General features: G+C 46.2%; 1 protein-coding gene across 5 annotated transcripts in view; it reads left to right on the top strand.

The window, feature by feature from the left end:
• Window positions 1-26180, top strand: part of Mrtf (Myocardin-related transcription factor) — a 174486-nt gene that overhangs the window by 102483 nt on the left and 45823 nt on the right. Inside the window, exon 1 of one of the 5 annotated variants that reach the window (XM_071677449.1) lies at window positions 15022-15467. The exons of the other annotated variants lie outside the window; for them this stretch is intronic. The gene's annotated coding sequence lies outside the window, so the exon portion shown is untranslated. Of the gene's footprint in view, window positions 1-15021; window positions 15468-26180 lie in introns of those variants that run through there. 5 annotated transcript variants of the gene reach the window in all.

Here is a 26180-nt window from a genome sequence, read left to right as displayed (position 1 = left end):
CATGTGGAATGGTGTTGTACGTTAGCCCGTGGGAAAGAGAGGAAAGAATGTTAGTAACAGCGCTGGGTTAGAGTAAGATGTAACGTTTATCGTAACATAAGGTTTCGCCTACTAGTAGCGGTATGTTGGTATTTCCCAACCAAAAGAAAAAAAATAGATAAGAATTTCTCGAACGTTACCTCTTTTTCCCCCCCTTGCATTGTAGCATTTACGAATGTGACCGGTTTGTAGTCTGGGGAAAAAAAAAGAGCCCCTTTTTTTTCTGTCATCAATAGAGAACCATTTGAGTTGCCGTCCTGGGTAAAAAAAAATATTTTTTTTTTCCTGTAATGGTGGGCAGAGAGTATTATAGTGGACTATTATTGAAATTCCCGCGCGGAAAGGTCTGCTCGCATTGCATCAGTAGTAATTATTGTACCTCGGGCTACTCGTAGCATGCGGTGTGTCAAGAGTTATGGACGACTTGTCTTATATTCGTCATTATCTCTCCCTTTTATCTCCGTGAATCGTCAATATCTTTTCTTGTTATCTCCGTGGAAATTAAACGTCCCGGGAACCTCTTCCTGCTCTCATTTGACTTGGGTCCCACGTGGGATGCGCCCTTGTCTCGTAAGTACAGGTTGTTTTGGTCGCTGGCACGTTTGAACGTTAGGCCTATCGACTGCCAGGGTTCATCAAGGCTGTCAAGGTCGTGTAAATAACCACCTGTGCACCTTCTTTAGGTGCTTAAGGGTAATTCAGAGACCATACACTACCTGACTTCGTGTTCGACCGTGCATGCCCAAAGGTCATGCATGCAGCTGTCCTTCTGAGGGGTCCAGCTCGCACCCGATGAGTCCGGTCAAGATTTTGACCGGTGTATTGCACATTTATCAGTTACTACCACCGAGGTGTCAACAGAAAAAAAAAAATTATGTAATGTATAATGAGTACGCAGAAATAGATTTGACAGTTGTGGGAGTAGCGAGACACGCAAATGAAGAAGGGCGTCAATTCAGGGCACCAGGGACATGGCGGAACCAGTCATTCAGCCAGTCAAGTGGCGGCATTCATCGGGCGTCCCCACATGTCTGTAATTACCAATTTGTACCGTACGGATACCCATCTCCTCAACCTTCTTACACTCGATGCTTTCCACATTCACTATAACTCATTTTAAGATGTATTAGGGGACTAGTTTACTTGCACTGCACCCTATATATATATATATATATATATATATATATATATATATATATATATATATATATATATATATATATATATATTCCCGTTTCATGCAGTAAAGATTTTATTCGATGTCGATAAAGTTTTTGACAGATTTGTCCCATAAAGTACGTTGCTTTTTCAGTGACATTACTAACTTTCAGCATAATTTCACCTGCTTCATTTTTATTTTTATTTTTTTTTTTTTTTTTTTTTTGCCCCGTTGATGTTTGACACTTCAAATCGCCGTATACTTCATCTGGGCTAGGCTGCGGACGGTATATTCCCGTGAGTGATCGTCTGAATTATGCTCGTGCCGTTAGTAAGATGTTTTTAGCCTTTGATAGAGTAAAGTAGGTCTTGGCAACCAGCCTGGTGCGAGCGAGCGAGCGGCCCTCACAGACACCGACATACTGCTAGAGGTTTTCTCCTCTAAGATGGAGCTCTAGGGTTTCTACCTCATGTGTTAGAGCTCTAGGTTGTCTCCCCGTGAGGCAGAGCTCTAGGTTGTCTCCCCATGTGGTAGAGCTGTAGGTTGTCTCCCCATGTGGTAGAGCTGTAGGTTGCCTCCCCATTTGGTGGAGCTCTAGGTTGTCTCCCCATGTGGTAGAGCTCTAGGTTGTCTCCCCATGTGGTAGAGCTTTAGGTTTCTGTCTAGGTTTAGAGCTCAAGGTTTTCTCCCCTGTGTTAGGACTCGAGGTTTTTGTCGAGTATCAGAGCTCTCGTATTTTCTTTTTTTTTCCTTATGTTAAAGCTGTGGGTTTCCAGCTGGTTGTGAGGGCGAAACCCTGAAATGAGCCCCACACACTCTCCCGATGGTGTATGAACGCCCACTTCCGTGTTACGTCCTACTATGTGTCTACCCTCCTCACCCACACCAACGCCCTGGCCATGTACATTTAGCTAAAGCCTCTTAATTGACTTGTGTTTGTTTGTCGTCCTTCTACACACACACACACACACACACACACACACACACGTTGTGTGTGTACAGTAATGCTGTAGACACCTTCGCAAGGCCATGCATCACTAACTGACGAAATCTCTTTTATTTTCAGGTAAGCCTTGGCGATGGTGCGTGAACCCGTTGCTGGTGAGTATGGTGGGCACTCGGACCACACGCGCGTGTCCCTCCCCTCTCGCTCGCGCGTGCTTGCAGCCGCTTGGCGAGTGGGGGCGTCTGTCCGCGCCGTTCGGTTGGCTGCATAGGTAAGGAGGAACCTTGAAATGAGAAAGAGGAATGATGTCAGATGCCAGCCAGCCGCTGGCGGTGTTACGCCTATTGACTTACATAATTGGTCACAAATTTCAGTTACGCAACGCGCGGGTTACGTGACCTCAGCGGGCGGCTAAGAGCCTTAGCCTCGGTTAATTGTCGGTCAGATCAGCGACCTGGACGCGCACCGGCAGCGTACGTCCGTGTTTATAGTCCCCGCCTTGAGGTCGCAACGTCTTCGCTGACCCAAATGGACAGTAATATTTTTTGTATTGTACCAGTACTGAAATGACGAAAGGAGAAACAGACGGAAGATCTATCTTTCATTCGCTCTGTAAGAAGGGATGCAAGAGTAGAGGACTTACATTACATCTCTTCAAGGAGTTTACCAGCTAGACGTATTGAACAGAGTTTGGGAAATGACAGGAAACTCAACGCCTCTGCTGGTGCTGTAATGGATTGCATTTGAATTAGTTGACAACGTGGTTCATGCCGTATGACAAAATGCTTCTGTACTACATTCGACTGACGGACCTTGTAGTGCTTGTCGTCTTAATGTAAACTCACACCAAAGGTTTCTGGGGCAGGGAGGGATGGCTTAAAGATAAAAACTTCAGCAGTGATGGTGTAGGAAAGGCACGCAGGCAAGTTCATCCCAATAGAGGAAGCAGACATGTATCAGTATCTTACGGGAAAAAAGAAATTGTAAGATCTGGGAGAAGTCGCGCGAGAGTTTCACCCCGAGTGATGCACAAAATACCAACTGTCGATTCTCCAGGGAAGATGGTGGGCTGGATCCTGAGAACCTTCGCTGCGAGAACCGAAAACTAATCGTGATAGTTTTCAAAAGATTCATGCTCATCACAGGCGACTGTTGTTGTCTGTCAACATCACCCGGTAAAATAGATGGAATCACCCAGTCGTTTAACGTAACCAGAACATTTGCAGGAAAAAAAGAATATATATGACGTTAATTATCAGTGAATTGGGGAACGATTACAAGAAAACTTTCATGCAATTCAGATCGGAGGCGAGGTGTGATAGCCAACACATGAAAACATCCAAGGAAGTCTGATGCCCCTGGAGATCGATATGAGAGATATTGTACAATAACACCGATAGCATGTAAAGTTACCGAAGATATAATAATGGAAGATATTGTATACATCAGAGGCCCGCAGTTGTCCAGCACTTTTCCTGTATATAAAGTACGAACTGTGTAAAGACGAGAACCGGTGATAGTCTTAGCCAGAGATGGGTATGTGAGATGGACTTGATCGCTCGCTCCCTGCTCATTGACCAGCAAGTGAATACAGTGTTATTATAACTGCAGTACCAGCGATGATAGATGTAGGGAAAAAGAAGTATTTTTGCTTATCAGTAATGATAAAGGTGTGGGAAGTTCTTTTTGCATGTCTTCCCTATGCCCTTACTTGTCCACCATACATATTGCTTAACGAGGACACCCGCGGAAAAATACCTCAGTCTACGCTCGTTTGACGTTTGTCAGCATATTTCTGCTCCCGAGGCCAGACGGTAGCGGAAACTTGGCTTTGAAAACAGCGAAGGTTTTGGCCGTCCGTTGTGGGTTGGCTGTGAGGAACGCAAGCCACTCGCCACCCGTTGTGGTACTGTGGGCCCACAAGCCGCCAGTGTCCTTGACGTGGAATTTTATGCCTGGTGTCTTGCCCAGTAGAGGAGATGGAAGATGATGGAGGAAGAAGACTTGGCTTCACGCTAACCTACTACTGTTATTTTTTTTTCCCCCCCAACAGCTGAAATTCGTCTCTTGATTTACTCCTACAGAGTAACTGTTAAGACGCACGGAGCCTGACCCCTTGTATGAAGTGTGTGTGTGTGTGTATATATATATATATATATATATATATATATATATATATATATATATATATATATATATATATATATATATACGGAATGGTTGTGTTTGTATTGATTCTTGAAGAAGGAAGAGTTGCAGGAACGCGCGCCTCTTGCTTCAATATTGTATTGGGTAAAATGACACGGCATCGGGAGGGGAACGTAGACCCTTGACAGAAAATCCACACGTTGAATGCACCAGGAGGAAGAAAACGTAAAGATGAATTCACTCCCCCATCCCTCAAGGGGTCAGGTCAGAGGTCAGGCCCATCATCATACCTGTTTGGAAGGGTCGTACTTTTGAGATCGAGTGGGTCCCGTCCCTCTGCAGTCAAGAGGTTGATTAACGACGCCCGTGCGTGGCTCATCCTAGTGCTGGAACTTCCTGGCTCGGCACGACCTAGCCGTGCACGTACGTGTACGCCCCTGCATTTTTAGAGGTGACATTGTACATGCATGTATGTGTTACGTTGCTTGTATATCCGTACGTGGACTTGGGTATATTGGTACATATATGCATGGATGTCCGTGGTGTACATGTGTCGACGCTGGCCCGTTCTGTGGAGACCCCCTAACACGCCCTGAGACATAAAACTTCATTTTCTCTCCTCCTCCTCCTCCTCCTCCTCCCACTGCTGTAAATCTCATCTACTTCTTACGTGGACTCAGACACACACACACACACACACACACACACACACACACACACACACACACACACTCACAAAAAAATCCATCTTGGAGTGGGTTAAGACAAAATTGAGCCTCCATTTTCTCCTCGGCTTCCCCCTGGTATTTTACCCCCCTTGCGATATTTTAGGTGTAACCTTGTGTGTGTGAGAGAGGCCGCCCCGCCCGTAACAGCCGACTACACGTAATTCTTACACTACCCGGCCCCGGGTGTTGCCCGTATGGTGGCCGTCCTCGGATAACAACGCTAGGGAGGCGCGCTTCGCCTCAAATGACCCAGGTAACGTGTCGGTGTCAGTGGCGTGTGAAGTGGGTGTGTGTGTGTGTGTGGTGTCGCCTCACACGCGGGGTAGTGATGACATGACTTCCTCACACACACACACACACACACACACACACCCTTCAACCTGTGTACGTCTCCAACACGACTGAGGCAGATCCTTACTTTCCGCTCAGGACGGCGTTCTGCGTGGAAGAGCACGGGAGGTGGTGAAGGGAGTGTACCCAGCTGTACACAGCTCAGGAGTGTTAATCTCTGGATCAGCGACGGTACGGCTGGAGAGGAGACAGCGACGGTGCCACATCCTGGGTACGATGGCCTGGCCTGGCCTTTGACCTGAGTCGAACCGTGTGGTGGGTGCTAGGGTAAATGGGGTTACCGTCTCCCGTGTGTGGGTGGGTGAGGAGGACATGTTACCCCGGGATGGGAGGGTGGGTGTGGTGTTGGTGCTAGTGTGTACTACTACTGCGTCGCCCTCCTTCACCCCCACCCGAGGTCTCAGCCTTATTTTCTCAGCCCTCCTCTTTTTTTTTCTGTTGTCTGTGACTTGTTGAAGTTTTCTGCAGTTTCTGATTTTGCTACTCTTGGTTACCGTTTCCTGCTGGTGGTAGTTCCTGTGACAGCTGGCATTCGTCTGTTGCCGCTCTTCATGGCTATTTGACACTGCTGCTACTTTCGATTGTCTTACTGATTTGTTAAAGTTGCTGCTGCCCTCACGTTAGAAGCTTTTCATTGAGGGGAGATGGGGACGGGACGACGCTGCTGCTGGAGTTGAAGATCATACTGCGGAAAATGGAATGCCCTTCTCTCGTTTTCCCTACACTTTACGTCATTAGCCTCGAAACCACACGGAAGCTGTGTTAACGAAAGTTAAATTTTTGGTCGGGTTTGAATTCCGTTAAGTCGCATGACGACTTAACGTCCGACCTGCCATGGTTCAGGCACTCGACGTATTTTGAGTATGTAGGTGAATGTGGGACGACTCGCAGAGGTAGGCGGAGGGTCCTGGGTAAGGGGGAAAAAAAGAAAAAAAAATGATATTACATCTTAAGCATACATGATCGTACATTCCGTAAAACTTAATATTTTATGCCGGACTTTTGTTGATAATGATTATGTTTTTTTGTAATGAAATTTACGACTCTGGTGTCTGCCATATTGTTGTACGTCTCGCGGTTTTTCTTGAGAGTGGGCAAGACCTTGGCGTGTGCCATATGATTCAGGTCATTACCATGTGCAAGTACCGAACACACCTGCACCTTCTAACAAGCTGTGTTGAGAGGAAGGCGCAAGTATTTGCTTTGACTCCCCAGTATTTCTTGGGCGAAAACAGCACACGTTCTCTTGCAGGGCCTCGCTATTTGTGGCTCGCTGTATTTGCCACCTCCTCCGACGTGAGTTAAGGGAGGTTTGGTTGATAAGAGACTTTGTCTTGCGGGCTGTAAACTAAAGCCGTCGTAAGCAAATTGTGTTCCATTCTGTGATATTCTCACCAGCGGAATATCGAGTGGACCTCTTTTTACTTCTCCGGCGGCGGGGATGGTAGGTGAGTGAGGCTCGTGTTTACACAGCGCACCCGTGACAAGGCATTCATCAGCCTCACTGACTCACTACATTGCTCGCTGCCCCATCCCAGGGACCGGCGGAATGCTTGGCTTTAAACTCGGGGAAACTTTCATCTCCGTAATTGTGGCACATATCAAGTACGTCTCTCTCTCTCTCTCTCTCTCTCTCTCTCTCTCTCTCTCTCTCTCTCTCTCTCTCTCTCTCTCTCTCTCTCTCTCTCTCTCTCTGTTCCTCGCCTGTCGAGTGAGATTACCGTCTCTTACATACTAGGAATGGTTTTGCCCCGTGGCTCAAGCTGAGGTATGGGTCTCGCTTTTCTTCCAGGTGCATAGGAGGTCGTGTGTGTGTGTCATAAAGAAAGGGACGCATTATCATCATTCCCAGGGGGGGCTGCTGACTTCCTCCCTCCCTCCCTCCCTCCCTCCCTCCCTCACCTCGATATGTAGATCAGTTTACTTATGTAAAACATATACACACACATTTACCCCTGACGTGATCACGTGAGTACGAGGATCTGGTTAAAACTTCCTTGATGCCCCTCTGGGATCCTGAGATTTACGGTCGTCATCCTCAGGAGATTTTATCCTCACCAGATGTCACTGGTATGTAGAGAGAGAGAGAGGGGGGGTTGAAGCCAGCCCCCTTGGACGGCGGGTGCCGCTCCGCCCTTAACAAAAACCGCGAAGTATTTTTATGAAATAAACTTTTGATTGTCTTTATATAACTTCCCTTTATCGTCAGTGAGAAATGTAGGACGAGTGTCTTTGTAAATCTAGACTCCCACCTCCTCACCCCTTGGTTACCCGGAGGTCAAGTGGTGGTTGGGGGGGGGGTCATTGTTAGTTGTATTTTATACACAGTGTTGTGGGCAGTGAACTGGGACTACCCCCTGAGTATGTTGGCCTGGTATTTAATCCGACCTGTAAGGGGCAAGTCGGAAGGCCTGGTCGTCACGCCCCAAGTGGTCGAACCGTCGTGCCTAAGGGGTTTAACTTATCCCGTGTGTTTTCGACGGGTGTAGTTGGGTATCAGTCGTTCTTTAAGGTCAGAGGGTCAAAGTTCAGGGGGTCAGGCAGGGTAACACAGGTGCGGTTGACCTCCTGTGATGGCTGTAGAGGTATTTGTGTCAGTCATTGTGTGTTGACAGTATGATTTGGGTTAGTTATTGTGTTGCGACGATTGTCTAGGCTCGTTAGTTTTGGGTTAGTTGATGTGGTATGACAGTAGTGTGGTGGGGTAGTTGGCGTGATGTGACTATAGATATGAGGTAGTTAGGTTGAGGTGACGTTAATTTGGGGGTAGTTGGTGTCGCATTGACGGTAGTTTTGGATGTGAGATAACGTACGGTCGTGTGACGAGAGGTTGAGGTATCCGTGATTGCCGCGACAGCCAGCCTCACTCCACCACTGTGGCGATAGTGGGGGAGAGATGGTGTGTGTGTGTGTGTGTGTGTATGTGGTTGTGTAGGGCGTGGGGAGGGCTGCTCTGCCTCCCGCCCTAGTTAGTTCCGGGTGGAGCCAACAGTGTGTGTGTGTGTGTGTGTGACATCCCTCACAGCCACCATCACCACGCCCACTCCATATTCCCACGCCCTACCACCATCCTTTCAACGCCCGCACCGTCACACTCCCACGCCCGCACCGCCATCCCTCCCCCTGGCCAAGACTTTTCCTCCTCTCCGCCGTGATGTTTGACCTGGCCTCTGTACCAGGCAGCGGAGGCCCTACCCTGCCTCCCTCCCGTACACGCCCGCACGCCCACGGCCACGCTCCCGCCCACACACATTCTTCCCGCCCACGTTAAATGCCCTCCCTTCTTGGTGATAGTCCTCCGCTCCCTGTTAATTATAACTACGTTTCATGCTTTCCTGTAGTGTGTGTGTGAGTGAGTGTGTGTGTGTGTGTGTGTGTGTGTGTGTGTGTGTGTGAGTGTGTGTGTGTGTGTGTGTGTGTGTGTGTGTGTGTGTGTGTGTGTGTGTGTATGTGGTTACATGTTTGTGCTGCACGGTAAGGGATTTTTACACTCATGGGGCCCCAACTCATGAACTCACTCTACTGAAAGCATTCACAGTTTCATGAGTTAGTGTATAATAGTAGCAGTAGTTGTAGTAGTAGTAGTAGTAGTAGTAGTAGGAGTAGTAGTAGTGTTGGTGGTACGTGTGATTGGTAATGAGTTTGAGGACTGAGTACGATAGGAGCCTTGGTAGGTGCGTATGGGGAAGTAAGACCTTGGTGTTAAGGGTCGATAGACCTTTAGACAGTTGGAAGCAGCGAGGTGGTGGTGCGGTCCGTGGCGGGCTGGCCACTTGACCTGGAGTGGTCCTCTGCTTGAGTCAAGAGTCTGGTGGGGTACACGACGGAGCTGACCGGTTGGCTAGTTGGTTGCTTGGCTGGCTGGCTGGCTGGCTAGCTATCTAGTTAGCTAGTCCGGTGAATGACTCAGAGGTGAGAGTGTTGCTAGCTAACACACTCCCGGGCCATCACATACTTGTGCCTTCTGGAGCCGGCCGCCCCGCAGCCACCCCCCCCCCCCCCCTCACTGCTGACACCCGCTGCGTAAATAGCGGCTGACACACACCCCCTGCCGCCGGCCTGACACCTGGCTGTATATATAGTGCAAAACATCAGACACCAGTAATGATAGTCGGGCCGTCAGCCTCAGCACCAGCATAACGTGAGTCACGGGCGTCACCATCACTGACGTTCACCATCATCAGTCACCATCACCATCATCACCAGATTGACCGTTGGAGTTATTAGAGCTCAGTAGATGGAGCGTTTGTCTGAGCACCCAGGGGGTCCGCTCTCACGTACCGAGCCTCGGGTAAATGGCCTCTTGCCTGCAGAGGTCCTTGTGCAGGCTCCCGCCTCCCTTCCTGGTCTTAGACCCGAGACGCCAGCAGGTTACAGCACACAGACCCATCATGGACTGGGGGGTCATGTTAGGAACGGGGAATACGATGCGGGTCGTATGGTAGCAGTTGGATGATCGGGGTCATCTTGAAGCGCGCGTCGCGTCTCACCGACCCCCAGTGGCCCTCCTCTCTCACTGTTTGCTTACGCCCGATCACTCAGCCTCATATTTGCACTTAATGTTGTTGTTGCTTTGTAAGCGATAGCCCAAGACGTGCGACAGACCTCCCTTGTATGTGCTACAGTCTGCCTCTTTTTATGTCTCCGCCGGACCATCTGCTTAAAGTCGACGACCCATAAAAATGGTGGACAAACATGGCTGATCTAAATGTTATTTTTATCATTATTTTCGGTGGCGTGTTACGAGTATGAGAGAGAGGTTGATATTTACTCTAGATTTGTCGAGTGTGATAATGTTGGGGTTAAGTACTTTATACTACCGTCAGGGAATTCAGGAATTTTATGGGTGTCTTTGATACGTGTCGTATATTTATACCTTCCTTCCTTGTTGGGATGAGGGGACGGTGAGTGGTGCTGACCACTGTACGCAAATCTGTACACCAGTCATCATTATTCCGAAGACATGTTTAAACTTCAGGCGCACGACGGTACGACCATAGGGTACAGTGACCAGGCCAATATACCCATGGGTCGCACCGTACCGTACCGCCGTGCTCAAGGGGTTAAAAATATAGCATCCTGTCAGCGGAAACGAAGTATGCAAATTTTGTTTTGTTTTTGTATGGAGTTGAATGTAGAGGAAGTGGTTAGTACTGATGAGTGATAGGTGGGCGTGGGGGAAGTGGACCAGGATAGGTGAGTGTGGGGGGAAGTGGACGAGGATAGGTGAGTATGGGGTAAGTGGAGGAAGATAGGTGAGTGTGGGGTTTATTGGGCGAGGGTGGGTGATAGTGAAGGAACTAGACGAGGATGAGTGTGAGGAAACTAGACGTAGATAGATGAATATGGAGGAACTGTAAGAGGATTGTTGAGTGTAGGTGAAAGTGGACCACTGCTGGTCCCAGGAGGTAGGTGTTCGTCACGCTCAAAGGAGGGCCATTCTCAGCTTCATATCATTCCCCTATAAAGATTCCTCTGTGTAAACGTAGGGGCCGTGTGTCCCTCGCCTCATGATGTTGATTAAATGTTTACTTTGAATATAAATGTCCAGATGAGTCGATTGATTTATCTTCATGTGTGAGCACATTGATTATTAGATTTCTGTATTTGAGCACACTGAACGGGTTGTGTACTTGACGAAGAGGTACAGATTGTTTGCACGAGATTTTTTTTTTTTTTTGTATTGAGTAAGCATTTTGTTTACTTGAGAGAGATCAGCAGTTTTTTTTTTATGAATTAACATATTTTTCACCAGGTGAGAGTGATAATGTTTAAATAGTGCGTGTTATTGTTGTTTATATGAGGTGTTTGAGGTTATTGTTTACATCAAGATAGTAACATTGAGTGAAATTATCGTTTACTTCAGGATAGTAGCCTGATTGTTTGCCAGAGAGTGAGCAGTTGGTTTGCATACCATGTGAGCCATATGTTCACCTATCTCTGGTATGGTATATTGTTCCCAGGTCAGCAGCATGTGGCTATATATATCGTGTGATGTATGTCTGGTTGAAGACCTAGTGACTGGCAAAGCATCGATGATATCCTTAGAATTTTGTGTAGTTTTAAACGCACTACTGAAAGAGGTGGGTCACTCCAGCAGTGAGATGGGGTCTGCTATCCCTCAGTCCTCCTCCTGCTCTCTCTCTCTCTCTCTCTCTCTCTCTCTCTCTCTCTCTCTCTCTCTCTCTCTCTCTCTCTCTCTCTCTCTCTCTCTCTGACTAGGATAATAAAAGAGGTTGGGCAGGAAAGATACAGTAATGCATATGTAGATGACAGATGGTAGGGTGTCTTGGCGGCAGGTTGCGATTGATCGTATAGTTACGTGTGTTGACGTACGAAAGAAAACTAGGTAATCTCTTCCTTATGTTTGTTAGTGGATGAACGACACTTCTCACAGGGCTTTGAGGCCCCGTGGGAACCACATGTGTCTCCTGTTTATGTTGCTGTCGAGTTGCTGGCGATGTCTGTAGTGGGGGAAAGTGGAATCATAACTGAGTCATTGAAAGAGAATTTTTTTTTACTCTGTGACCCAGAAGATGGAAGGAACCGTTCCGCGTCGGACCACACCGGACCATAGATGTAACAAGAATGTCCTCAGGCTGTTGTCTGTCCCTTATTGAGAAATATATCTACCCGGTAATAACACGTTGCCCTTTCCACCCGTGCCCTGACCCACCTGTCTGTGGTGGTATTAACAGGTGGTGGGAGGTCGTGAGCCTCGTGATTTCGCACAGGTGGGAGAGCGTGGGTTGTGTGTGTGGCGCCGTGGATGGAACTAGGCCTAGGTGGGTGAGTGGGTGGGAGGAGGCTGGTGGTGAGTCATACTGGCAGCACACACACACACACACACACACACACACACACACACACACCGTTCGTTGCCCCCCCCCCCCACCATCACCACCTCCAACACCCCAACCACCACCACCTCCTCCCCCTCCTCCAACACCCCCACCACCTCTCCTTCCATCTCACCTGGCCCCTCCAAACCTGTGATGCTGGCTCCGACCTCCCACCAGACCGGGCCTCATACTTACAGCATCACTCACGTTAATCCTTCTGTATTATTGTTTCTGCCCCACACACACTAGGCTAACCCGCCTCCCCCCCCCCCTTCCTACACACTCACACCTCACACTCGTTTTCGATGATAGTGCATAGTTTTTTTTCCACACTTACAATTCTCATACTTTTGCTAATTGTCTATTAGCTCACCGAGGTAATGATATGGTCCGTTTTTGCAGCACTAGTGTGTGGTGGAACCGGTCATCAATCTTAGTGCCTCGTCTCTGCCGACGTGGCATAGTAGAAAGTTGCTGATGGGAGACGTGTCGCCCCCACCCCCTATCCTCCTGCCTATGAGATTGTCAAAGGTCTATTATTGAGACGATTGGCCGAGCTGTTGGTCAGCGATTGGTTGATGGTTTGGGCCTGACGGGTCTAGAGATGATGCTGGTGGGGTTCTTGCTCTGCTGGTGGGGTTAGGAGGTGTGAAAGTAGTGTGTAATGATGAATTCTTGGCTATGGCAGTTGACTCTACCAACTGTTTATATTAGATTGCTGTACATCAAACTTCACTGTGTGGTTGTACCACGTGACCGTACCATCTGTTATTGCTGGGTGGATTACCATCTGGTGGTACCAGGTGACTGTGCCGCCAGGTTGTACCAGGAGGCTGTGTCAGATGGTTGTACCAAGGGGCTTTACTAACCAGCTTTTGCTTGGTGGTCCGCCATCTGGCCTCTCTGCTTCCCATCCTCCGTATCTGCTTGTATATCTCCGCCTGCTGGCTTGCCTAATTACCTTGCTGCGTACTTGCCTGTCAGCTTCTTCCTCTCTCATCATGTCTTGTCTGCCCTGTCCTACGGTCTTCCATGTTTGTCTGTCTATTCTTGTGCTTGCTTTCTCTCCTGCTCACTTGCCTGATTATTAATTAATCTGCCTGTGTTTTCACCCCATGTCTGCCTGCCTGTCTACCCCCCCCCCCCCCTTTTTTTTTCTATCCAGGTTAGGCTGTTGGGTGGTCGGTTCCCGTGCTCTGTGGACGGTAGATCATACTGCGACTAGTGCTGTTCGCTACCTCTGGCCGACCTTAGAGAACCACTGCGGTGCCTTCCCATTCACCGCACACGGTCTCCAGAGAGCGTGGGTCGTGTAGTAGGTGGTGGTGAATGGTGGGGTGGGTGGGGCAGCCGCCACCGCCGTAGCGACCGACCCGCGACGCACATCGTGCGAGAGGCGCGGGCATCCCCTCCTCCCTCGAGGGGTAGGGATGGGGGGTGGGGGATATTGAGGATGGGCGGTGAGGCTGGATTTGCTCTGTACCAGCCTACGTACACATGATGATGGTTGACCGGGCATACACCTGGCCCTGACATGTTTCCCCAACACATCTGCACCCAGATGTGTGTCCTGACGTCTCTGCACCTAGCCATGTCCCCAGCCACACGGACTTGCACCCTGACACATCCGCACCCTGACGGATGTCTCCCTCATAGGTGCACATTGACACATGTCTCATTACACACTCTTACACTCTCTGACACTTGTCTTCCACACACACACGTGCACAGTGACACGTCGCCTCACTCATCTGCACCCTGCCGTTTCCCTTCGCACACCTGCAACCAAACACGTTTCATCACACGCCTGCACTTTGACGTATGTCTCTTTTACACTCATACCTGCACTCTTGCACCTGCACCCCTCACACACCTACACCTTGATACGTCTCCCTCTTAAACTTACACCCTCACTCGGGTGTCACTTCAGACATCTACCTCCTCACGGAATTACGTTTATGTACTCCAAAGGGTAGATAACCAGCCACCTACAGCTTTACACGTCATATTTCTGTCCCATCCATTCAGCTCACCTAAGCACCTACACCCAAAAACATTTTCACCTAGTCATTTGCAGCCTCCCAGGGTTGTCTGTGACCCACCACCTGCGCCGTGGAACAGGTGCATCAGTCGCCTGATGTAACACGTGTGAGGAAGAGAGGCTCTCTCATGGCCGTGGTTGGGTTGCAGCCCCGGCACACATGTGCACCAGAGGCGAGGTTCGTGCTATGACAGAGGCGGGGTGGCCGTGCCTCTATTGTTTATATCGCGTGCATGTTAACACTGTGACGGGGGGGGGGGGGATGTGCCGTCACTGGCTCAGCAGGAGAGGCGGATGCAGTGGTAAAGGAACGAGGTCATGACAGGTCAAGAGGTCATGCCAGGTAGAGAGAGACGCACTTGGAAGTGAGTGGTTGGCGATGCGAGGCGTGGTGTGTGCTTGTGTTGATACACTGTGTGTGGGCGGAGGTGTGGAGGGCGGGCAGCGTGGCCGGGCGTCAGGTGCCCTAGCCTGGTCACTACCACGGGGGTAGGAGGGTACCCTGACTCACCCTTGCCCACACCTGCACGAATATCAGGCTCTCTCTCCCTTCATACTCACCTCTGACCTGATGTAGGGTACCTGCTGGCTGCGTGTGCAGGACACAGAGGAGTGGGTGTATTGTCCATGGATATAGGACCGTGGGGATTGATAGAGCAGGGGTGTAATATCGGGGAGTGTTGATGCGACGGTTAGGGAGGGGAGGGGGTGCCTGTCCGGGCGGGAGGGAGGATCCACCACCGGCCTCCCCGCGCTCCGCCACCACCACCTCAGTGCTGACACCTGCCCTACAGCCGACGCCACGCTCTCCACTGCCTCCCTATCCCTCTCTTGCACACACCTGCTGCACCCGCAACGCTTATCCTCGCTACCTAATTTTACAAGATACTATCCTGGCAGCAATGTGCCTCAGCCATGGCAAAATTGTAAAGAAAATGTTTAAGTTAAAACCAACGTTATTTAAGTGTACTGGATGTGGTGTCATGTGAAGTGAATGGCAAGTGTTATCAGTGTTCATGTACGCTGAGTTAGTGCTGAGGAAGTGAATACTGTCAGTGTGTGAGTAACGAGGCAGTGTTTAGGGATGTGTGGCGACGCGGGGTAGAAGTGTGGAGTGTGTAGCAACGAGTTGAGGATGTCCAGTGTGGCAGGCGACCTCTCTACGTTGTTGTTGTTGTCATCGTTGTGCCGGAGCCACCACCAGGCCGCCACGGTACGTACCTGCACCTCCGTGCCCCCGGGCCAATCAGCTGAGTTGGTAAATACACACCCCGGAAAAGCACGAAGAGTAAACAAATGATTGCGACGTGTGGTGGGCGTGTAAACAAATCCACGAGTTTTACATGCCCTCTGGGCAAGGGAGCTCATATTTTGTCCATGTATTTGATTACATAGCCACAACTACTAGGTTATTTTTTTTTTTAATAGATGTATGCTTAAATGTAGTACTTTTTTACTCCAGTTTAGTGTTGAGTGTACCATCGCTGGTAAAGAGAACTGGAGTGTATTGTGTACTGTGGTGTGTTGCAAAGTATATGTAGTGCACTGTTGACGTTGCTGTGCGGTGTATGGGAGTGCGGTATATTGTTATATGCTCTGCACTCCCCCGTTTGTTGAGTACTACTGTGTATAACGCATTGTCGAATGTCATTTGGTGCAATTGTGTTGTCGGGAAATGTTTATTAACAAGCATGATGGTGATGGTGTTTGGCCTGGATTTTGTGCATGTTGCGATGGTGATGTCTCATAAATAGTGTAATCCAGTGTGAGAATAGGCTTTTGTCAGTGGCTCCGTGTACTGCATAGTCGACAAATGTATTGTCGTAATTTGAAACCGTGCCTCTGCGTGTTGGTAATTGTAACAAGTGTATTCAATGGTTAGGGTTGGCGTGGTATATCATATGCACTGGTCATTGTGTTGCAGTGTTGTGCAATGTAGGATGGTTTCCTGTGCAGTATTGGTTATTGTGGTAGAGGATTTGTCCTTGTTTATGGGTAGAATAATGTGCTGTGTTTCGGCTAAGAGAGAGAGAGAGAGAGAGAGAGAGAGAGAGAGAGAGAGAGAGAGAGAGAGAGAGAGAGTCAGTCAATATGATGGCCTTGATTAGCGCATTTAGTTGCTCATGCAGCTTCAGCAACTATATACATATATATATATATATATATATATATATATATATATATATATATATATATATATATATATATATATATGCAACACCGAGTTCATGGATTAAACCGGGGTACTTACGAGCACAGTGCTTGACGACCGCCCAGTTCAATCGGATGAACGAACCCCTGAACATGATGGTACGACTTATGCAATCCTGTGCGACCCTTCCTTGGGTATGAAGGCCCGTCCTTCAAGGGTCAGCTCAAAGGTCTCGCCGTCATATCCAAGAGTTAATTTCAGCCATAACATTACTCATACAGTATATCGGTGCCTTGCCTAGGGCACTTGAAACGGAACTCCAATATCAAACAAAAATGACAGATAACCAATGAACGCCTGCGGTGTTTATTTAAGTGTCGGTATGGCATTTTTCATATGTAGACAGAATGTGGTGAAATGACACTTGGTGTCACCACTAAACTTTTATTTTTCGATCTCGTGTCGATCACATGAAAAAAACAGACGAAGGCTATGACGGTGCTTGAGTATATCTCTGAATTCATGAGTGAATCTAGTATTTATATTCCTAATACCGTTTCAGTTTGTATTGTTTTTGCAAACTCGGTTGTAATTTTATACGTCTTTGCATTGTCATACATCTTAGCAAATTTGGGTTTTTAAAGACTCAGACATTCTTGTGTAACAAGTGTAAATATTTAGGTGTATGTGTTTGGTGTCTTTAAAAACCCAGCTGGAAATAAAAACTTTGTTTTCATCCGGGCGTCGGGGAAAGTTGCAAGGTATTACCAGACAGGCTTTGGAGGCGGGGCATCATTGCACCCGTTATCACTTGAATATATCTCTAATCATATCTCTCTGTCTTTGGGAGACAGTTGTATGATATTCAGTAATTTATAAATTAGATTTCAAAAGACAGGTATTGTAGTTGGATTCCTAAGATCTGAAATTCAAAAATTGTGACAAACTAATAATGAATAATCCTCATGTCAACTGATTGAACAGAACCTTTTAGATTGTCATCCTCTGATGATGGTGACATGGACTTCCTCTTAAATGACGCAAGGAACATTTACCCCAGTGAATGTGGCGTTCAAAACTGTGAATGGAACTGATAACGTTTGCCGCGAAGGGGACATTTGCCTAACCGGCCTGCTGTAAGTCTAGTTTTTGCCATGACCAGTAACAATAGTCGATTATAAACCTCCAAGAGAACACAGTTTCTGAAGGGCGAGAGTGGTATAGCTATGCACATAGTATAAGGTAAACTGATGATATATATTTAAGCCATACAGGTAGCTTGTTTGATTCAGAGTCGAATATTTTTTTTTTTTTACCTGCTGAGTATATGATATATGAAATGAGTTAAACTGTTCCTCGTTAATAAAAAAGATATAAGATAGAAAAAAATAGATTTCTTAAGTGGGACATGCTTTACCGTCGTTCATGAACTGTCATTCTGAATGTCAGTTGAAATGAGTGACCCTAATTGGTGGGAAATGCCAGACTCTGGGCGTTTAATATATATATATATATATATATATATATATATATATATATATATATATATATATATATATATATATATTATAACTTCCTGGTCCTCTAAGAACGAAATATTCATAATTATCTTCCGTGTCTGTGCTTACGAAAGTAGTTTGTACAGCAGTGCAGGGATCATTATTGACAGTTTACCAAGATGACGAAAACATATGAAATTGTCTTGGACGACAATCATATTGATACTAGGATGAATGAAGGGTAGTGGTATCAGTCAGCCAACACGCATTCTCCTGCCCGCCAAACCATGCCTGGCGGCATGTGGCATCATGTACGTCATCTTGTTTTTATGTGAGTGACGTCTTTCGAAATACAGTGTACGTAACGTCTTTATTTTTGTTTGTACATGTAATTTTTTTTTTTAGAATACATTTAACGTCATTGTAGTTTGATAAGTGTGTGTATGTATATTCTTTGGTTCTTTGAGTTGTTTGCCGGATAGTGGCAGACTAACTTAACGCGGGTGTCTGTCAAACTTCTTGGCAAAGTCAGATGTGTGTGTGTATGTGTGGCGTCTTCCGGTTTAGGTATGACGTGAGGGCTCACGTCAGAGGTTGATGCGGGTAAGCCCGGTGTTGATTCATACAGTAATTCTTGGTAATGCGTGAACCAGCTGCCCAGCCCCGCCACCTGGTGTTCTACTGTGAGGTTTCACCACCCAAGTGTTCCTCACAGGATCGCTGAAGCCTAGCTAACTCATGTAAGGATTATGGTACCAGTTTATTGATCTTAAACACCAGTGCTGACCATCGTAAGATCATCTGAATAGCTTATATGTATCGTTTCAGGACTTCGTCTTTGTCATTTAGCATTTCCTTATGCGATTCCCATTGATGTTAAAGGCAGATTAAACCTGGAACTAGTGAGAAATATGTAACGGGATTACATCTGGCTGAGGTCTTTGTGTAGCCCCCCTCTCCCTAATCTGCCTCTACAAATCCATATACCTGTCTCCTGCAGTGCGGTAAGGTGTGGCGGTGTGTGTGTGTGTGTATGTGTGTGTGTGTGTGTGTGTGTGTGTGTGTGTGTGTGTGTGTGGTGGAGGAGGGGAGGTTGGGGGAGGAGAACCTGCCTAAGGTTTCTCCTTGACCAGAGTACCCTTCTCAGCAACTTTTTTTTTTTTTGGACTGAGCCAGACTCATTCGGTTTTATTACGTGTTGATAGCTTACGTTTATGGTCCAGTAAGAGCAGGTGTTTATTTTAGAGCACCTTTGTGTTTAGGTAGACAATTATTTGTGGTCTGTAGTCTCCCCAGCGGAGGTAACGTTACCTACACGCTGTGAGAGTTCAGGTGTTTGTTAAAGTTGAGGTGCAAGTGTTATTTATAATACCAGAAGTTTAGGTGCAAGTGTTATTTATAATTTCAAACGTGACATCAGTGTCCTGTAACCTCACGTGGTGTATTTGTATTGAGCACTAAAGTTTTGCTGGGTAGGGTACTTTGAAACTACGTGTTTTTTTGTTTGTTTGTTTTCAGTACGAGGTTATCTCTTGGCTCTGAGGGTGTTGGCAACAACTTTGTAACCTGTGGCCCGCGGCTGATTACTGTTATCTCTGTAACGCCATGATGTTATCTTCATCGGCACTTGATGCCCTGTATTCTCTCCAGCTGTACATGTTTTGCTGCCACGCAGGACACTTAGAGATGGACACAGTGGTGACCAGAACTCGTCAACCACTTCTCACCACTGAGAAGCAGTACTGGTTTTTGAAAGTTCGGTGGTGCGGGCTCTGATCATTATTTTTATTGAGGGTTATTGCTTATGTATGACTCCTCGTGGTTTTACTCTCTCTCTCTCTCTCTCTCTCTCTCTCTCTCTCTCTCTCTCTCTCTCTCTCTCTCTCTCTCTCTCTCTCTCTCTCTCCCCCCGCAGCTCACACTCTGCGTGAAGCGCTTTCTTTGTGTCTACTGTAGGGAGGGAGTATGCGGGGTGGTTTAGTTGGTGTGTGTGTGTGTGTGGAGGAGAGGGGAGAGGGGTTTGTGTCGGGGTTGGTGCGGCTGTACTGTACTGGCCAGACTTGTAGATGTTTCTCTGGGATGAACACTGCTTGCTGGAGGTCCATCTTGCTCATTCCTGGACTCTTGGTGTCGGGACTTGTTCCACCCTTCTACAGCTCTTCACAGGTTTGATTACATTTGATTACTTAACAGTAATGAAAGATATGTGTTTATTTCAAGTAAAGATAAGCGGGAATGATAAGCTGTTCACATTGTTTGTCAGTATTGTGGTATTTTTACTCAAGAAAGTGTGGAAGGTTGACAGCTCTGAAAAAAAAAAACAACAACTATTGATAAGTGAAACGTGTTAGTGAGCCAGTGTAAGGGTTAGGGTATCCACTGATACACAGCTTAATCAGTGATAACAGAAGGGAGACATTGTGTAAAGTTATTAGGATTTCTTTTCCAATTAAGAAGATTGGGTGATTAGCTTGTGGCATGCGATAGACTCTGAAAGATCCGAAAAACAAGAGTCAATACTTCATGATGTCATACGCTCTTCAGAAATATGAATGATCGGGTTTGTTTAATTTAATAGACAATGGGACATTAAGGGGTTGAGCCCTAACGGGACATTAGTGGTTGATCCCCAAGTCGTATTCATAATCTCCCTCGTTTCCTTGTCTTTGTGCCTCTCTCCCTCTCTCTTCCTCAACGCTCTTCTTAAAAGTCCACCAACAAACCCCCCTCCCTCCTAAATTTTTCAGCTCCAGAATCCTGTGATAAGGAAAGATATTCAGCCTTATATTGAGTCACCTTGACCTAGATATGTATAGCGTCTTTATAAAGTTTGGCAAACAGTAAGAAAGAAAAGAAAAAAGATGCTTAAGAATTATCGTTGGGACGTAGTATTTAACTATAAACACTGATAGCTGAGACAACGTGAAAAAGTTATTAGTTTACGATTATTAAACGCGAAGTTGCTATAGAAAACGGCAGCGGGCAGGAGGCCAGCAGAAGAAACCGCTACAATTTTGGACGTATGAATGGGCGGACACGCACCGTGCTCCAAGGTGGTTGCTATAGCCAAGATAGCGCTCTGCTGAGGTGGACTGATTAATGATTAACCTGTTTACACTTAGGTCAAGAGATCATGATGCAGGAATTATAGGTACGAGAGTTTGGGCGTGAGGTGGCGGCAGCAGATGGTGTGGGGAGCGCGCTGCCGGCGTCCTTGACCCGGTGCGTGAGGCAAGATGGAACGGAACGTTCACAGACATCGCCCAGAAGTAGACGATCCCAGAGTCAACCTTCTTTGAAGGACTGGTTCCTGCAGCATGTACCCGAGTAGCCGGGCTGCTGCTAAGGGTACGCGTAGCCGTCTCAGACAGTAGCAGCAGAAGCGCTACTCAGAAGTACCCAGCCAGACAAAAGTCACAAGAGATTATCATGATCCCCGTAACCCACCGTCGGTATGCATACGATTTGCCTGTAACGCTTATAAGGTACTCATAGGTTTGTCTGTGTTGAGAGTAGCACGGCGCAGTTTGTGCAGATGTTGCCACAGGTCTTTGGAATGAGAGTTATTTATGCAAACGACATTAAACGTGCTTGGCATAGATTATAAACCCTTACCGTTACCGGACTCTGCCTGCTTGTGATTGTGACGTAAGTGGAAAGTCACCTTCGACGAGGTTTTATCAACCAACGGAAGCTAAACCTGTCGAAGAGCTCTCTCCGAAGGAATCCATCCTCTCCCTGCTGCTGATTTTAGCGCAGCTTTCGAGCTGAAGGTTCCTCAGAAGTGCTCTTAGCATTACGTAATATAAACCCCTTGAGGACGATGGTACAACTGCTTATGCTGACCTGGCCTTTCACCTGACCTTTAATTGTCAGATCAAAGGCCAGGCCGTTGTATTTATATAAGGGTCTTACCGTCGTGTTCCGAGGGATTAATTTTCCCCTGTTGTGTCCGAACATCACCACATAGTTATGGTATTACTTGCTCGTGCCTTCCTGGAGCATGGATCGGATATTGTTGCCCAAATCAAACCGCCTACAGCTATTGATATTATTGGATGTACACGGATTCGCGTCTGACGCCTCTTGGGTGTGATGCGAGTGTGGAGTCGAGATGACGGTGTACACACGCTCGCGATGCCGCTGTATGTAGACCCGTCCTGGAAGAGACATATGTACTGGAGATATTATTTACTCATTGTTTTGAAAGTTAGCTCCTACTCATTGTTTTGAAAGTTAGTTTCTTGCTGTCTTCCCGGTTTGCGTGTATATTACGGCCATGGTAATAAGTAGGAACGTGGATACTGATAAGAAAAAGTAACGCAGTAGATGGTAAAGGAATGACGGAGTAGGAGTTAGGCTAGCCTACTCATGGAAACAGGTGGCTTGATCACGACGTTAGTGGGAGGACAGCGTACCCAAGGAAGCCTCCGCCCTCCACCTGGCTCTTAGGTAAAAAAAGAAAAAAAAAGCCTTGTATATCAGATTACAGTGTGAGCGTTTAAAATCTCTGTGGAGTGGTCGGGCTTACACTCTTGTTGTTTCTTATACTTAAACAGAGGCCAACAGAACCATTAAAATCCGAATAACATCGGAAGACATGATCAGGAAATACATGCCTACTGCACTGTTATCGACAATACTTGATGGTGGTGGCTAGGGCCAAGCTGGAGTGGGTGGTATTGAGTTGTGGCGCTCGTGTGTTTGTCGTAGACTTCTGTTTTGATATATGAACAGTTTCATTGTACTTACAATCTTAGTAGTGTTGTTACTTAGGTTGTAGCTGTGGTCCCTGTTCATGTTGTCCTACAAGGTGTACTTGTAGGGTTATATAGACTGCGAAAATAAGTCGTAATGAGCGCGTGTTGCGTAGCATTGCTAGCGCGTCTTACGGATACGCACCTGGTGTGTGTGTGTGTGTGTTGTGAAACAACCTTGTGGTTACCAGGGATGTTGTTGTAAGGGGAGGTAGGTGGAGGGTTGACACGAGAATACATCGATAGCTCCGTAGGGTTTAATATCATCTAGTAGCATAAGATGTAATTTTTTTTTTCCCCCAAGATAACCTCTTAATCACGGCAGTACGTCCCAAAAAGCATGCGGGGGTACGATCCTTGCGTCTTGTCATTGTGCTCTGGGAGCGAACGGTTATGCATGCTCAAGGGTTTGATAATGATTTCCGTCCGTTTCTGATTCCTTCGCTGAGAACTCCAGGTTATCGAACTCCTGGCTGAGGAAGTTTTTACCCAAATTGTGTATTCAGAATATGTAAAGCCATTTTTTTTCTTTTGCCTTTATTCTATGTTGAGGAATAGTTATAAGGGTTCTCGTTTACCTACCCGCTGAAATGAAGAGTAAAGGTGAAGGAAAGTTAGGGGACCCATGCTTTTAATTGTGGAATGTTCGATTCGGGTATTATTGATTCCCTCGTGTGTGTGTGTGTGTGTGTGCGCGTTCATGAAGCTAGGCTGTTGATGGGCCGTCCGGCGTCCGTGCTGTGTGGCGTTGTGAGCCTACGGTCGCCTCTCTCATTCATTCTTCCCCCAAACTTCCCAACTCCGAACCGAAACTCGGCGAATTTCAATTGTTTTGTAACGGGTAATTTTTTTTTTTTTTTTTTATAGCATGGATGGATTTACTCTGGTGGAGTTTGTTTTTCCTTATTGGGTCGGGGATGCGCTCGTGTATAGAAGGATGAAGTCCGTTTTACTGGGAAAATGTATATCCTGTATACGCAGTATATTGGTTTATAAGTTGCCAAGTAAGGTTATCACTTAGAGATGTAAGTACTCCTTTCAGTGAGTTGGGACAAAAGAGATGCTATACGTTGAAGTAATATTTTTTTGTTTATTGATATAGGGATATTAAGTCAAATTATGATACATGATTCCGCAGAGTTATGCCAGACGAAGCCATATACACGTACCATACGTATCAGGTTAGGAAATTGACGTCGTGTTTGGTGGCAACATACGTTTTATGTTGATGTTTTCGAACGTTTATATTATTATTATTACTATTATTATTATTATTATTATTATTATTATTATTATTATTATTATTATTATTGTTATTATTATCATTATTATTATTATTATTATTATTATTATTATTATTATTATTATTATTATTATTATTATCATTTAGGAAAATGTGCTGTTGTCAGCGAAGAACATGTCTCGGTGTAGCCAGTCTTTGAATGCCCATATGCACTTTTCGATCTCAATAAATTACTGATTATATACTGCCGGGTGTGTTTGTGTGTGAATGAGGCTGTAGGCAAAAATATGCATCATTTGAAAATAGAGTTTGGTTGCCCGGTAAGGGGGTGGTTGACATGGCACATTACTGGTTCGTAAATTATTAACACTGGACAGGTTTTGCTGCTGTGGATGAGAGTGGTAAGTGAGGTGATCAGGGTATAAGAAAGCGATTGACTCGGGGGAAAGTGTATCTCTTCTCCACACTCTTAATGATGTTAATTAAGAAAAGAAAATAGTGATGGCTGCACATGCTGGATTGTCTTTTAGTTAAACTCGTCGTGATTTCATGGTGTAAACTGGTCTTATTAACCCTTTAAACACGACGATGTGGCCTTTGAGCACGACGGTGTGACCTTTGAGCACGAAGGTGCGGCCCTTGAGCACGAAGGTGCGGCCCTTGAGCACGAAGGTGCGGCCCTTGAGCACGACCTTAAGGACAACAGTGGGATCCCTAAGCACAACGGCACAACGTATAGATGCGATAGTCTGGCCTTTGATGTGTATCGTAAGGTTCAGACCAAAGGCCAGGCCATTTAAAGGTGTGTGACTTACTCAAAGGTCATGGAAGTTGAAGTAACAGTTTGAGTATTTTTTTTTCCACCCGAGTTGTATTTCAGGTGAATCAAATGTAGCAGTGATGTCTGGGCTTGTGACTTGCGTAGATGATGATATTAGACTCCATGTTGTTAATATACGTCATCCATAGTGTTGTTCCTGCTTCATGTCTGGTACAAGTGTCGTATGTATGTAATGGGAATATTTTTGTTTGGATACAAGCGATGTATGTGGTCAGATTCGTTCAAGATTCTTCTCATACCGCAGTGTCCTGAGTAAGACACACACCGTGTGGAATTTCGTTACTGAATTCGTGTCTGAGGTAATGCTCAGGTAGTCTGTGTACAGTATGAATACGGAAGGCACGTTAAGGTGATTGTACGCTGGCCTGGGTGATGCTTATAGCTTAGGTCAGAATGTGTTTGGTGCCACAGACTGAGTGAGACTAACAAGATCTAGGGTCGGGTCAGGTTAAGTGGATAAGAGGTTATATAGTATACCAGAGGTCGGTGGTGGTGCCGGGCGGTGGGAGCGAGAAAACGTGTTATACTTACCATTTCATAACCTATTTCCCCTTTCTTAATGTCACTGTACTTTATATATATATATATATATATATATATATATATATATATATATATATATATATATATATGTGTGTGTGTGTGTGTGTGTGTGTATATATATATATATATATATATATATATATATATATATATATATATATATATATATATATATATTAATTGTATGACGTGCCATTTTTTCCAGCCATGCACTACTCTCAGCCCAAAAAAAGAAATCTAGCTACACTTATGCCAGTGTTGTACCAGACCTGCAGGGGCTGGTCTCTGCCCCCCACTTTCTGCTGTCACTGTTTACCTGATGATGGCTTGGCCTACCGGGCTGTTTGTTGCTGCAGACCTGCATTTATTATGTCATGCAATCTGGGCTGGTTTGGACCACCTTAATGGAGGGGTTCCCCCTTCTCTTTCAATTATAGGTGTCCTCCCACGTTGTTTCATATATATATATATATATATATATATATATATATATATATATATATATATATATATATATATATATATATATATATAATGATTTCTGTTTCCTCCGTCATCGTTGATCTTGAGTGTATATGATTTATATGCTTTTGAGTCATCATTCTTGCAGGATATCCACCAGCATTCATTTTTGCATGAAGATTGGTGATTCCTTCCAGTATTTCCCTCGTGCGTGGTATATATCTGGCATCTACCTCCTCGAGACTTCTGTAGTGGCAGTAGCTCGCCCCAGTGGTATACAGTAGTTGTTGTTGTTGCGAGTGGAATCAGGTTTAGGTGAGGGTTGTCAGAAGGCTGGGGGAAGGGCATCATGTTGCCCTGGTCCTCCCTGGGTTAACGGCCCTGGAACACCCATCATACTGACACTCGCCCCAAGCTTGTCACCACGTC

The sequence above is a fragment of the Panulirus ornatus genome, chromosome 25 (genome assembly GCF_036320965.1).
Source record: "Panulirus ornatus isolate Po-2019 chromosome 25, ASM3632096v1, whole genome shotgun sequence".
Taxonomy (NCBI): domain Eukaryota; kingdom Metazoa; phylum Arthropoda; class Malacostraca; order Decapoda; family Palinuridae; genus Panulirus; species Panulirus ornatus.
The sequence above is the reverse complement of the archived record's forward strand: the minus strand, read 5'-3'. Positions and strand labels throughout refer to the sequence as shown.